The sequence below is a fragment of the Lithobates pipiens genome, unplaced genomic scaffold (genome assembly GCF_037356315.1).
Source record: "Lithobates pipiens isolate NorthernLeopardFrog02 unplaced genomic scaffold, aLitPip1_a1.2 Scaffold_13, whole genome shotgun sequence".
Classification (NCBI taxonomy): Eukaryota; Metazoa; Chordata; class Amphibia; order Anura; family Ranidae; genus Lithobates; species Lithobates pipiens.
Genome location: NW_027507718.1, coordinates 220,204,820 through 220,217,030, shown reverse-complemented (window position 1 = coordinate 220,217,030; position 12,211 = coordinate 220,204,820). Strand labels below are relative to the sequence as shown.

The 12,211-nt window shown below is 47.0% G+C and overlaps 1 protein-coding gene across 2 annotated transcripts in view; it reads right to left on the bottom strand.

The window, feature by feature from the left end:
• Window positions 1-12,211, bottom strand: part of TEX15 (testis expressed 15, meiosis and synapsis associated) — a 241,333-nt gene that overhangs the window by 77,560 nt on the left and 151,562 nt on the right. The gene's annotated exons all lie outside the window — the stretch shown is intronic.

Below are 12,211 nucleotides of genomic sequence, written 5' to 3'. Positions count from 1 at the left end.
TTGGTTTGTATATACCGCCATCTGCTACAGTATCCATCTTAAAGTATCTTACTCCTCTCCTGTCTGTGTACCCTACTGACAATCTCATTATTGTTAGAGATTTTAATATGGTTCCAAACCCATACCTAGATAAGCTGTCTCCAGGTGCTAATACAGACTCTCTGCTGTTCAGGTGGGTGTCTCTCTACGGTCTGAAAGATGTCAGGCAGTGGAGATACCCAGCAGATCGGGCCTATACCTGTCACTCCACTTCCTATTGCACAATGTCCAGGATAGATTTGTTCTATGTTAGTGGTGGGCTACTTCCCCGAGTGTGTGAGGTCAATATACTCCCAATGGGCAAATCGGATCATGCGACTGTGCTCTGCAGACCTGCAAACCCAGATACTCCCATCGGAGAGACTGTGGCGGCTATCTCGCTACTGGATCGCTGATGAAACAATATAAATCGAATCAGAAGTGTATTTCTGAATTTTGGTTGACAAATACCGGATCTACCCCCTAAACAATATGTGGGATGCCTTTAAAGATTATATCAGGGATACTACCAGTCCTCTATCTCCTGAGCCCGCCACAATGTTACAATTACCATCGAGGAGGCCAAGGCGCAAACTCTAGAATCTCAATATGTCTTAGCTAAAAACCCAATTACCTATTTGAATATACAAGCGGCCTACCAGGAAGTAATGCTTCCACAGTCCGCGGTGAAGGCAAAAAAGGAGCAATTGGCGCAAATACAGCGCATCTTTGAGCAGGGGGGAAAAAGAAGGACGGCATCTGGCTTGGCGATCTAGGGAGCAACAACCAATAGCCACCATTGCGCATATACAGAATGCCAACGGTGTATCTGTGATAGACCCAGTGGCTATAAAAGCCCGCTTTGCCTCATCCTCTGGTGCCCTATACTCCTCCAAGGCGGATAACTCGAAGGACTTGGATTCCTTCCTTGGGCAGATCCCCTTTCCCACTCTTACTGATGAGGCCCATAACCGTCTAGATAGCTTAATTACTCTTGAGGAGGTACAGCAGGCTTTATGTGAATTACAGGTGGAGAAGACTCCGGGAGTGGACGGCTTCCCCACAGAATTTTATAAAACAATATGCGGAACCATTATCACACGAGATGTTAGTTAAGACTCTAAAAGAGGAAATTTTTCTGGCCTCTATGGCAGAAGCAATCATAGTTGTAGTCCCTAAACTGGGTAAGGAACTTTGTGCCTCCTACCGCCCCATATCTCTGCTCAATGCTGATACTAAGATTCTTACCAAAGTCCTAGCAAAGAGACTTAATTTTTTTTTTTTTTTTTAAGTCAGCAGCTACAAATACTGCAGCTGCTGACTTTTAAAATAAGGGCACTCATCTGTCCCAGGGTCTAGTGACGTCGGCACCCGAGGCCGAACCGTCCCTCGGATGCTGCCGCCACCATCTTCGATAAGGGAATCAGGAAATGAAGCCTTGTGGCTTCACTTCCCGGTTCCCTACTGCGCATGCGCAAGTCACGCAGCGTAATTTGAATGGTCCCTGCTGTCTCTGAGACCTTGTATGTCCCAGCACGGCGGGACAGGAAGAGGCATAGACTCCCGTAAAGTGGGGGCAAATACCTGTCTTAGACAGATATCAGCACCCCCCTCACCCCTGAAAGGTGCCAAATGTGACGCCGGGGGGGGAGGTTCCGAAAAGTGGAGGTTCAATTTTTGTGTGAACCTCCACTTTAATGAGGTTGTTTCACAAAGACCAAACTGGATTTATGTCGGGTAAGGGGACAGATATAAATCTCCAAAGACTGTACACAGTCCTGGGCTCAAAAGAGTCTCTCACCCAATTCAATGCAGTGGCCTTCCTGGACTTGGGGAAAGCATTTGATTCAGTGGAATGGAATTACCTATGGGAGGTCCTGCATTGCTTTGGTTTTGACCCCAAATTTATCTCATGGGTGAGGGCCCTCTACAAGTCACCGAGGGCTAGACTCCGCACTGGATCGACTCTCTCCCCGCCCCTTCTATTTCCACAGGGGTACCAGGATGACTTGATCCGCATCGGAACACACAGGCACCGGAAGTGACATTGGCGAGCTTGCTGCTCGTTGTGTTAGGAAATTGTGCTGTTATTGTGAAATGTGAGTACCTGAAGCTTTTATATAATAACACCATCTGGAATCCCCCTTCTTCTTCCCCATATACCTTATATACATACTGAGGGAGTGATACCATTGTCGCGATTGGCCGTAAAGGAGCAGATATATACTATCATACTAAAAAGCGCCAGATTAAGAGCAAGATTACCATAAGGATATACAGTGGGAATATCCGTGATCTCCAAAGCCATATATACATCCTGTTACTTTACAGCCGTAAGGTAAGAGGCCACCTAACATTATAGTGTGCTGCACTGAGAAGTCACTTTGCACTTTATTTTCTCTATTTAAAATCCTCTGCACAGAAGAAGAAAAGTCACTAATTTTATGCACATTGCGTTGTTCCACACAATAAGAAGGAAAAGACACTTCCCATATCACTTTTCAGAAGGTATCCGACACTTTGACTCATCCCCTCACTAAGACTTTTAATTATATTTGCACATGTGCACACTACCATTTCTTTGCATTTAGCACTTTATTGTTGTTTTTTCCACTATGATGAATTATGTAGCACATAGTCACTTTTATATCTAATTATGTATGTATTTTAGTTCACACTAAGCCCTTGTACACACGGTCAGAGAATCTGTCGGAATGAGTCTTATCGGACCATGTCGTCAGATAATCCGACTGTGTGTGGTATGCATCGGACTGATTCCGTCCGACCCAATTTTCCAACATGTTGGAAATATTTCCCGACCAACTGGGCCGGACGGACCTAATCCGATCATGTGTAGAGCATTTTGATCGGACCAAGTGCCACGCATGCTCAGATCAAATTCCTACATCAAAGCTATTGGCTACTAGCCTGAATGTAGTCCTATCGTAACTAAATTACGTCATCACGTTCTGAAAGATCGGATTTTTCGCCAACTTGGCCCGACCGTGTGTATGCAACAGTTTCGGACACAATCCGTCGGACTAAATCCAACGGGCAAAATCCGACGGATTTGGTTGGCAAAATCTCCGACCGTGTGTACGTGGGCTAATAGTATAATATTATTTATATTTATTTATTAATTAGCGATTATACATAACAGCCCTGCACTATTTACCGTTTAATTAAAATGTGCTGCTATGGTCCGATGGTGGATGTCAGAGGAGCCGGCCAATCCCGCATTCACATTTGGAGGTAGCTTTGCTTGGATCCTACTCCGAACTACGCAATCTGATCCACTGGGAGCCCCGATCCAACTCAAATATCACTCCCTCTATGCGGACCACTTTAGGGTTTGGGAAACTGTTTAAACCATGGTGCAGAAGCCTAACAGCTGCCCCCCCCCCCCGCACTCTGCTGTGGGGGAACCCGCGATTTCCGCATTTTCAATCTGTTCCAGATCCTGTGCTATGGGCCCGCTTTGAAATGAAGAGGCTGGCAGATATTGTATCTCCTGATGGCTACCTTACGTTTGATGACTTAAAAAGACAACAGGGTATACCTAACCACATGTCTTTTAGGTATCTACAGCTCCGCCTTGATTTCCGGTCCCAATTTCCTTAATCTATTGTAATAGAGACCATGGATATAGAATGTTTACAGAGTATGACAGAGCAAACTAAACCTTTATCCACTCTATACTCTGTCCTAGCCGGACTAGACACCTACAAGGTTTCTCAGCTGTTCTCGATGTGGCAGGCAGATATAGCCACATTTGGTGATGATGACTGGGAAGAAGGTATCTGCAAGGGACAGATTCACCCAGATTAAGTTTTTACATAGGGCTTATTTCTCCCCAGAATGGTTAGCCAAAATCTACCCTGATAGAAACGCGATTTGCCCTAAATGTGCCTCGTAGGTAGGCTCCTTTTTCAATGTTGTCTGGTCCTGCCAGCACTTACAATCTTTTTGGAGGAGAGTCGTCAATTACATTAATTCTATAGGTAAACTAAGAGTCCCTTGTCTCCCTATTACTTGGTATAGTCGACACAGTATAGTCGGGGGATCAGGAAGGAATTTTTTCCCCTGCTTTAGCAAATTGGATCATGCTCTGCTGGGGTTTTTTGCCTTCCTCTGGATAAACTGTGGGTATAGAATTGGGTATATAGGTTGGTATGATATTTATTATATATATATATATATATATATATATATATATATATATATATATATATATTTTTTTTTTTTTTGTGGTTGAACTGGATGGACTTGTGTCTTTTTTTCAACCTGACTAACTATGTAACTATGTAACATTGGAGGCCCCCCAGTCCAAAAAAAATATTTGTATTCTATGCAGCCTACTATGCCAGGAAGGCAATTCTGCTGCAATGGAAGGGATCTTCCCCTCCAACGGTACATCAGTGGAGAGCCTTGGTAAACGTGGCCACACCTCTGTACAAACTGACCTATCTGGGATGCAATTGCCCTAATAAGTTTGATAAGATCTGGGTGGCATGGGTTCGCGAGGACCGGCTGACTCTGGAGAATGGGTTAGAACCAGGAGTCCAGTACTCTTGGCATATGGTACATAAGATTAAACTACAAATGAGCCCCTTAGGGAATTATCTACCGAATGAACATGCAGTTTCTTCCTGTTCCTCTGCAAGTGCCCCCCATTCTTTTCTCTTCCTTCTCTGTGATTTTCTGTATGAAACTGGGTGCATACTACCTTCACTGAGAATAGTGATCCTTCCACTCTCCCCATTCCACACCCATTCTATTTTTATTTAGACATTTGGCTCCATACCTAGGCATAGAATTATCCTTCAATTTAAACGTGAAAGGTTACGATTACTTTATGATACTGTCTTACTGTCCTTTACAAATGGCATCCAGTTTTTGTACTATTTGAACTACTCTCACCGACTCTGGTAAATGTACCACTGTCTACTGGTTTTTGTTGAAAATGAACAAACTTTATGTTAAAAAAAAAAGCTAGAAAAAAAATTATATTTAGAAGGATATAGTGTCTTTTAGACCCTGCATGTCTCATTAAAGAGAACCTGTCACTATATATATATATATATATATATATATATATATATATATACATATATATATATAATATATATATATATATATATACATATATATATAATATATATATACATATATATATAATATATATATATATATATATACATATATATATAATATAATATATATGTATATATATATATATATATATATATATACATATAACCCACATATATGCACGTGCGAACATAACCTTAAGCGTCGGGGGCACCTATGCATGAAAAATAGGATTTTTTGTACCCATCGTACAATCCTATTCTCTGTAATTCACCAACCGACACAGCTCCTCTCTTAGCCATTGGGTTTTTATGCCCTATTACAAAGAGATACTAGGCATTAGTTGTAATACAACACTCAAGAATTCTTAGTTCCGCCCAGGGGGCGATCCCTTGGGCAACAACCCTCCAGCCTGCCATGCAGCCATCAGTTTTATTTTGCCTAGTGAAGAAGAAGGACCTAGGAACCCTGCGGGCCCATCGGTCCGTGCTTTTTTCTGCAGAAGCGTGACTTCTTGCGCAAGATGATTGATCCTGTGATCTACTATCAACAGCCGGCTGGGTGACAGGCTGGGTACTCTTATCCTTGTAGTCTCCCCAGTCCAGCCATCGAGAGTGTGCAGGCCGAAGCTACGCAATAGGCAGGCCACGATGAAACCTCAGCTCCAGAGGTAGTCGGTGAGCTTTTATGCTCCGAAGCATACATATGACCGGGCTACTGATGTCTGCATCACAGTATGCTGGGCAAGCAGCCACCCTGTTCTGATCAGTGAGTGGGTCTGTGATGGTATGTGTACCAGCTCTTCAGGACTGCTAGGTACAGCTCTCCCTGCCTCGGCGGGGCTGAGCAGCTGGGCATTCCCTGGGAGGTCGATTCGGAGGTCCCTCACCTCCCTCTCTTTTCTCCCTGTCCCTATTTCTCCTCCCCCTCCCTGTGGGAGATGATGCATGTGGCTGCTGCGCGGTGTCTATGTGCTAAGCAGGAGCTCTCTGGGGGGGGGGGAGGGGGGTCTTGCACTGGCTAGCTGTGTCCTGGGTCCTGTTTTTCATGCCCCTGGAAGATGTCTGTGAGACCACGCTGATGTCCTGCGCAGCGGTGTACTCACCGCCACTGATTTCTCCCTGTACCTCATGGAGCTGTTTTCGGCGGCCATTTTAGGTGTGGGCAAGGCAGCATGCTCTCCTGGGCTTCAGCGGACATTTTCCTGGTGATTTCCTATTCAGAACACCGACTTCCATTTTCTTTTAGCCTGAACACGTTCTTTGAGTGTTCTCTAGAGGCATGTGCTCCTGTGCCCTCACAGCCATTTTCCCTGTGTTTTATGTCCTTGTGCTGGACGGCCATTTTCTTGAAGCCTGAGCACACTTCAGAGCGGTTTTAGCACCATTTAGAGCTGCTTCCACCGACACAGCAGTTTCCTCTGCACCTGGGAGCCAACAGGGACTACAGGCACTACCTGCTGAATAGCGCAGAACTCCTCAGGGTGGTAAGTCCAGCGGGAAAGAGCCCCCCAGCCAGCGGCAGTAAGGAGGGTGGGACTGTCACTGTCCCTTTGGGTGGCAGACAGGGTAGGGTCAGCATGGCTTCAGAAACTGGTGTTTCTTCCCCCAAAATCCAGGCAATTGCAACCGGGTCACCTGCAGACTGCGCAGTGCCTATGGACACCTTGACGGCGGTCCTCAATTAGTTTGTTGCCAAGATGGAGGCGGCACGTGGACAAAAGGGTGAAAATAGTGGCCCCTGCCTGCCTCTAGGGAGAGCTGACGCAGACTCGGGTCCTGCTGAGGCTGGTGACCCCTACTCTGTCTTGTCAGATGACGCTGACCAGGACCGTTCGGACAGTGAGGATGAGCCCCCGCCCGGGTCCGTGCATGACAAAGTGCTTGTTGGAGCACTTATCACAGCTGTGCGTGATACCCTGAAGATTCAGGAGCCAGCAGATCCCTCTGCTGATGTAGCGGTCCCCTTTGACAAGTTAATTTACAAGGAATGGGGTCGCCCGCAACAAACCTTTTCGGCCCCCAAATACATGGCGGTGCATTACCCTTTTGAGGAAAGCCTTCTCAAGAAGTCGTCGGCTCCTCCGGTCATGGACCCCCCAGTATCCAGGTTAAATAAAGTAACCACGATCCCGGTAGAGGGGACTCCTGCATTTAAGGATCCCACGGACAGAAAGGCCGAGGCAGTGGCTTGTTACTTGTTTACGGTTGTGGGGTCTGCCGTGCAACCAGTAATGGCGGCCGCACTTGTGTCGCAGACACTGAGTGGGCAAAACTGTTGCACCGTGAATTGGAAGAACAACAGGCTTCTCCTATGTGTGCGTGGAACTAGCAGACCAACTAGTGCAAGGCCTTAAGTACGTTTGTGACGCGGCCCTGGATATTCTTCCTCTGTTATTCAGGGCTTCAGTGTCAGCAGTGGTGCTCAGGCGCCTGATTTGGTTAAAATGCTGGTCAGCTGACCAGGCATCCAAAACAGCCCTGACAGATCTTTCCTTCCTTGGCAACCGGCTCTTTGGAGCCTCTTTGGATGGCATTAAAAATGCCATTGGTCGTAAGAGTACCCTACTCCCACAGGCCAGGAAGGCTAAGGAGCCACGCCGTAGGCAAGGGCCCTCTTTTTCTGCTCACAAACGGCTTTTTCGTCCGCCCGGAGCTTCGGTTAAGCATCCCCAGCCCGACAGGACGACCACGGAATGACAAAACCGTCCCTGGAACCGCAAGTCTAACAAGCCTGCGAACAAAATTGCTACCACATGAGGGTTTGCCCATACCCATGTCTTGGGTCGCCTTCGGGAGTTTGCAGCCCGGTGGTCCTCTTGACTATCCGACCAATGGGTCTGCGATCTGATTTCCTTCGGCTACAAGATAGAGTTTCTCTCTTGGCCGCCAAACAGATTCTTCCCCTCCAGCATACCCGTATCCCCGACTCGCTGGGAGGCCCTCTTGGGGGCAGTAAGGGACCTGCTGTGGGTGGATTCTACTCAAATCTGTTTGTAGTTCCCAAGAAGGAAGGGGTACGTCCAATCTTGGACCTAAAAGCCCTCAATAACTTTGTGAAAGTGCAGAGGTTCAGAATGGAATCAGTTCGCTCAGTAGTTGCTGCATTCCATAAAGGGGACTCCCTGGCATCTTTAGACATTCAGGATGCGTACCTGCACATACCCATATGCCTTTGACATCAAAAGTTTCTGCGATTTGCAGTCAGGGAAGCCCACTACCAGTTTGTGGCTCTCCCTTTTGGTCTGGCATCAGCTCCCCCAGTCTTTACCAAGGTATTGGCTCCAGTTTTGGCGTTGCTACGACAACGTGGGATCGCAATCGTGGGATACCTAGACGATCTCCTCCTGAGGGCATCTTCCGCCTCAGAATTAGAGGAGGATGCGGCGATCACCATGCAGACCCTACAAGAATTTGGGTGGCTGTTGAACCTAAAGAAGTCGATGATTGTACTGACCCAGCGTCTGGAGTACTTGGGCTTGCTGCTGGACTCCAGGGAAGCGAGAGTGTTTCTCCCTTCAGACAAACTGCAGACTCTCAGATTCGCGGTTAAACTACTGATGAACTGCAAGTGGTCGTCGCTCCGCTTCTGCATGCGAGTACTGGGGCTCATGGTAGCCTCTTTCGAGGCAGTACCATAAGCCCAGTTCCACACCAGAGTCCTGCAGAAAGAGATTTTGACAAAATGGGACAAATCTCAATTGTCCCTGGATCGACAGATCCAGGTGAACCAGTCAGTCAGAGATTCACTGATCTGGTGGCTGAGGTCCCCGACGATTTAGTCTGGGAAGTCGTTCCTACCTCTGAAGTGGACAGTGATCACAACGGACGCCAGCCTATCCGGCTGGGGTGGAGTGATAGGGGTTCAGTCGGCTCAGGGCCTATGGTCAGCGGAAGAATCCAAGTTGCCAATCAATCTGCTCGAGCTAAGAGCGATCAGGCTGTGCCTCTCCACATGGTCGATGAAACTTCAGGGGCGTCCGATCAGGATTTAGTCAGACAACGCCACGGCTGTGGCATACGTCAATCACCAAGGAGGAACAAGAAGCTCAGCCGCCACACGGGAGGTCGCTCACATACTTCGGTGGGCAGAGCGACACGTACCTCCACTGTCGGCCATTTACATCCCGGGAGTGGAGAACTGGCAGCCGGACTATATGAGTCGCCAGATGCTGGACCCAGGAGAATGGGCGTTGAATCTGGAGGTATTCGGGCTAATGAATGTGCCTCAGGTGGGGCACACCAGACGTGGATATTCTGGCCTCCCGTCTCAATCGGAAGGTGCCGAGATTCGTGGGCAGACGCGTCAGGCGTGCTGGTGGCTCCGTGGGATGAGTACCAGCTGATCTACGCCTTTCCTCCACTAAAACTGTTACCACGTCTGCTTCGCAGAGTGGTGGTCGAGGGGATCCCAGTAATACTGATTGCCCCAGATTGGCCTCAGCGTCCTTGGTACGCAGACCTAGTGCGCATGATGGCGGACGCCCCATGGCGACTGCCGTTGCCAGAGGACCTTCTGTCTCAAGGTCCGATTCTCCATTCTGCTTTACCATCGCTGATTTTAACGGCATAGCTATTGAGAGCCAGGTGTTGAAGAACCGGGGTCTATCGTACTTGGTGATCCCAACTATGTTGAGGGCACGGAAGTCTTCTTCTTGGAAGATATATCATCGTACCTGGAAGGCCTACATCTCCATGTGTGAGGAGAAAGGATGGTATCCGTGCTCCTTTTCCATATCCAGGATCCTGCTGTTTCTTCAGCAAGAAGTAGACTAGAAATTGGCATTAAGCACCATTAAGGGGCAAATTTCAGCCTTGGCTGTCTTTTTTCAGCGACCCCTGGCGTCTCACTCATTAGTGAGCACCTTTGTTCAGGGGGTGCAACATGTAGTCCCTCCGCTGCATCCACTGTTACCCCCATGGGATTTGAACCTGGTGTTATCGGCGCTTCAAAAAACGCTGTTTGAAAATATCCCCTGTTGACTCTTTCCTAGAAAGTGGTCTTTCTAGTGGCCATCACATCAGCCAGTAGGGTTTCGGAACTGGCGGTTTTGTCCTACAAGTCGCCTTATCTGGTTATCCACAAGGATATGGTGGTGTTGCTTCCGCAACCGTCTTTTCTGCCGAAAGTGGTCTTAGCTTTTCATATTAATGAGGACATTGTATTACCATCTCTGTGTCCTAAGCCAGAACACCCTAAGGTGGTGGCCCTTCACGCTCTGGACATGGTTCTAAGGTGTATTTGTCTGCCACTGCTCCCTTTCAGAAGTCAGACTCATTGTTTGTTTTGGTGGATGGTCCAAAGAAAGGCATGGCGGTCTCGTCGGCCACCATTTCCATGTGGATCAGACAGATTGTAGTGCAAGCCTACGCCTTGAAGGGGCAGGTGCCCCCCTTTCCGGTCACGGCCCACTCCACAAGGGCAATTGGAACGTCGAGGGGTTTCCGACACCAAGCGTCTGTTGCGCAGGTGTGTAAAGCGGCAACCTGGTCATCTGTCCACGCGTTTACCAAGTTCTACAAGGTAGACATCAGTGCATCGGCTGATGCCTGTTTCGGCCACAAAGTTTTGCAGACGGCCGTATAGTTGCAATTGAATATGCAATATATTTTTCCTGGTTTTTCGATAAAAAAACACAGTTAATGCGCTGTTGCATTACATTCCTCCGTTTTTTGGTGCGGTTGTGGGTAATCACTCCTGTTGAGGGTACCCTGGTTTTGTGGTGGATTTCTCCACACACTGTTGTTTTTTGTGGGTAAAGTTACACTAGTTCCCACTTGCCATGGTGGATGAAGTTTCTATGCTGTTTTCCCAACCCTCGTTTGGCACTGCTTGGGGACATCCCAATGACTAAGAGAGGAGCTGTGTCGGTCGGTGATATAAGAGAAAATAGGATTTTTTGTACTCAATATAAAATCCTTTTCTCTGTAATTCACCGACCGACACAGCACCCGCACCTCCTTTTTTATCTTTACGCTATACTGCTTGTTGATGTACTGATGGCTGCATGGCAGGCTGGAGGTTTGTTGCCCAAGGGACCGCCCCTGGGCGGAACTAAGAGTTCTGAGTGTTGTATTACAATTAATGCCTAGCATCTCCTAGTAATAGGGCCTAACAACCCAATGGCTAAGAGAGGAGCTGTGTCGGTCGAGGAATATAAGAGAAACATTGATTGTGATACACATTATTATATATCGGCGCGCACGTCGGATATATCTAGAACAAGACCTTCTTCTTAACACTAAACCGATGACCTATAGGGGGCTTTTGAATCATTGTTAGAGAATATATGGTATGGAATATATTGTATAGAAAATATATGGTACTGAAGTTTGTTGCCATTTCACAGGCACGCACAAATTTTTGATATGTATGTATTTAGTAACTGCAGTCTCATCTTTTTTTGTTTTAGCAAAAATGTGAATAATAATAATAATGATAATAATACATTTTATTTATAACACACTTTCCATCACAGGATCTCAAAGTGCTACATGGTTAAAAAAAAAACAAAAAAAAAACATACATCTAACTTAAACAAAAAAATTTGCTAAAAAGAAAAGTCTTTAGTCCTTTTTTAAAACAATCAGTAGATTGAGGGGCCCTCAAACTATTAAGCAGAGCATTCCACAAACGTGGGGCAGCAGCACAAAAAGCCCTATCTCCCATTGTCTTTAATCTAGTTTTTGGAATTTGAAGAAAATGTAACTGAGTTGAGCGGAGGGAACAAGATACATTTTGGAATCTAAGAAGTTCCTTAACCACTTAAGGACCGCCTCACACCGATGTACGTCGTCAGAATGGCACGGCTGGGCACAAGCACGTACCTGTACGTTGCCTTTTAAGTGCCCAGCCGTGGGTCGGGAGCTCGCCGGTGCCATGCTCCTGACCCGGTCCTGTGCTCCGTGACCGGCAGACTCGATTGCTGCTGGTGTCATACGATCGTGTCACAGAGCTGAAGAACGAGGAGAGGTCTTTGTAAACAAACCTCTCCCTGTGCTTCCCTGTGTGGCTGTCACCGATCGTCTCTTCCCTTTTATAGGGAAGGACGATCAGTGACGTCACATGCCAGGCCATGCCCCCTACAATGAAAAAAAAAACA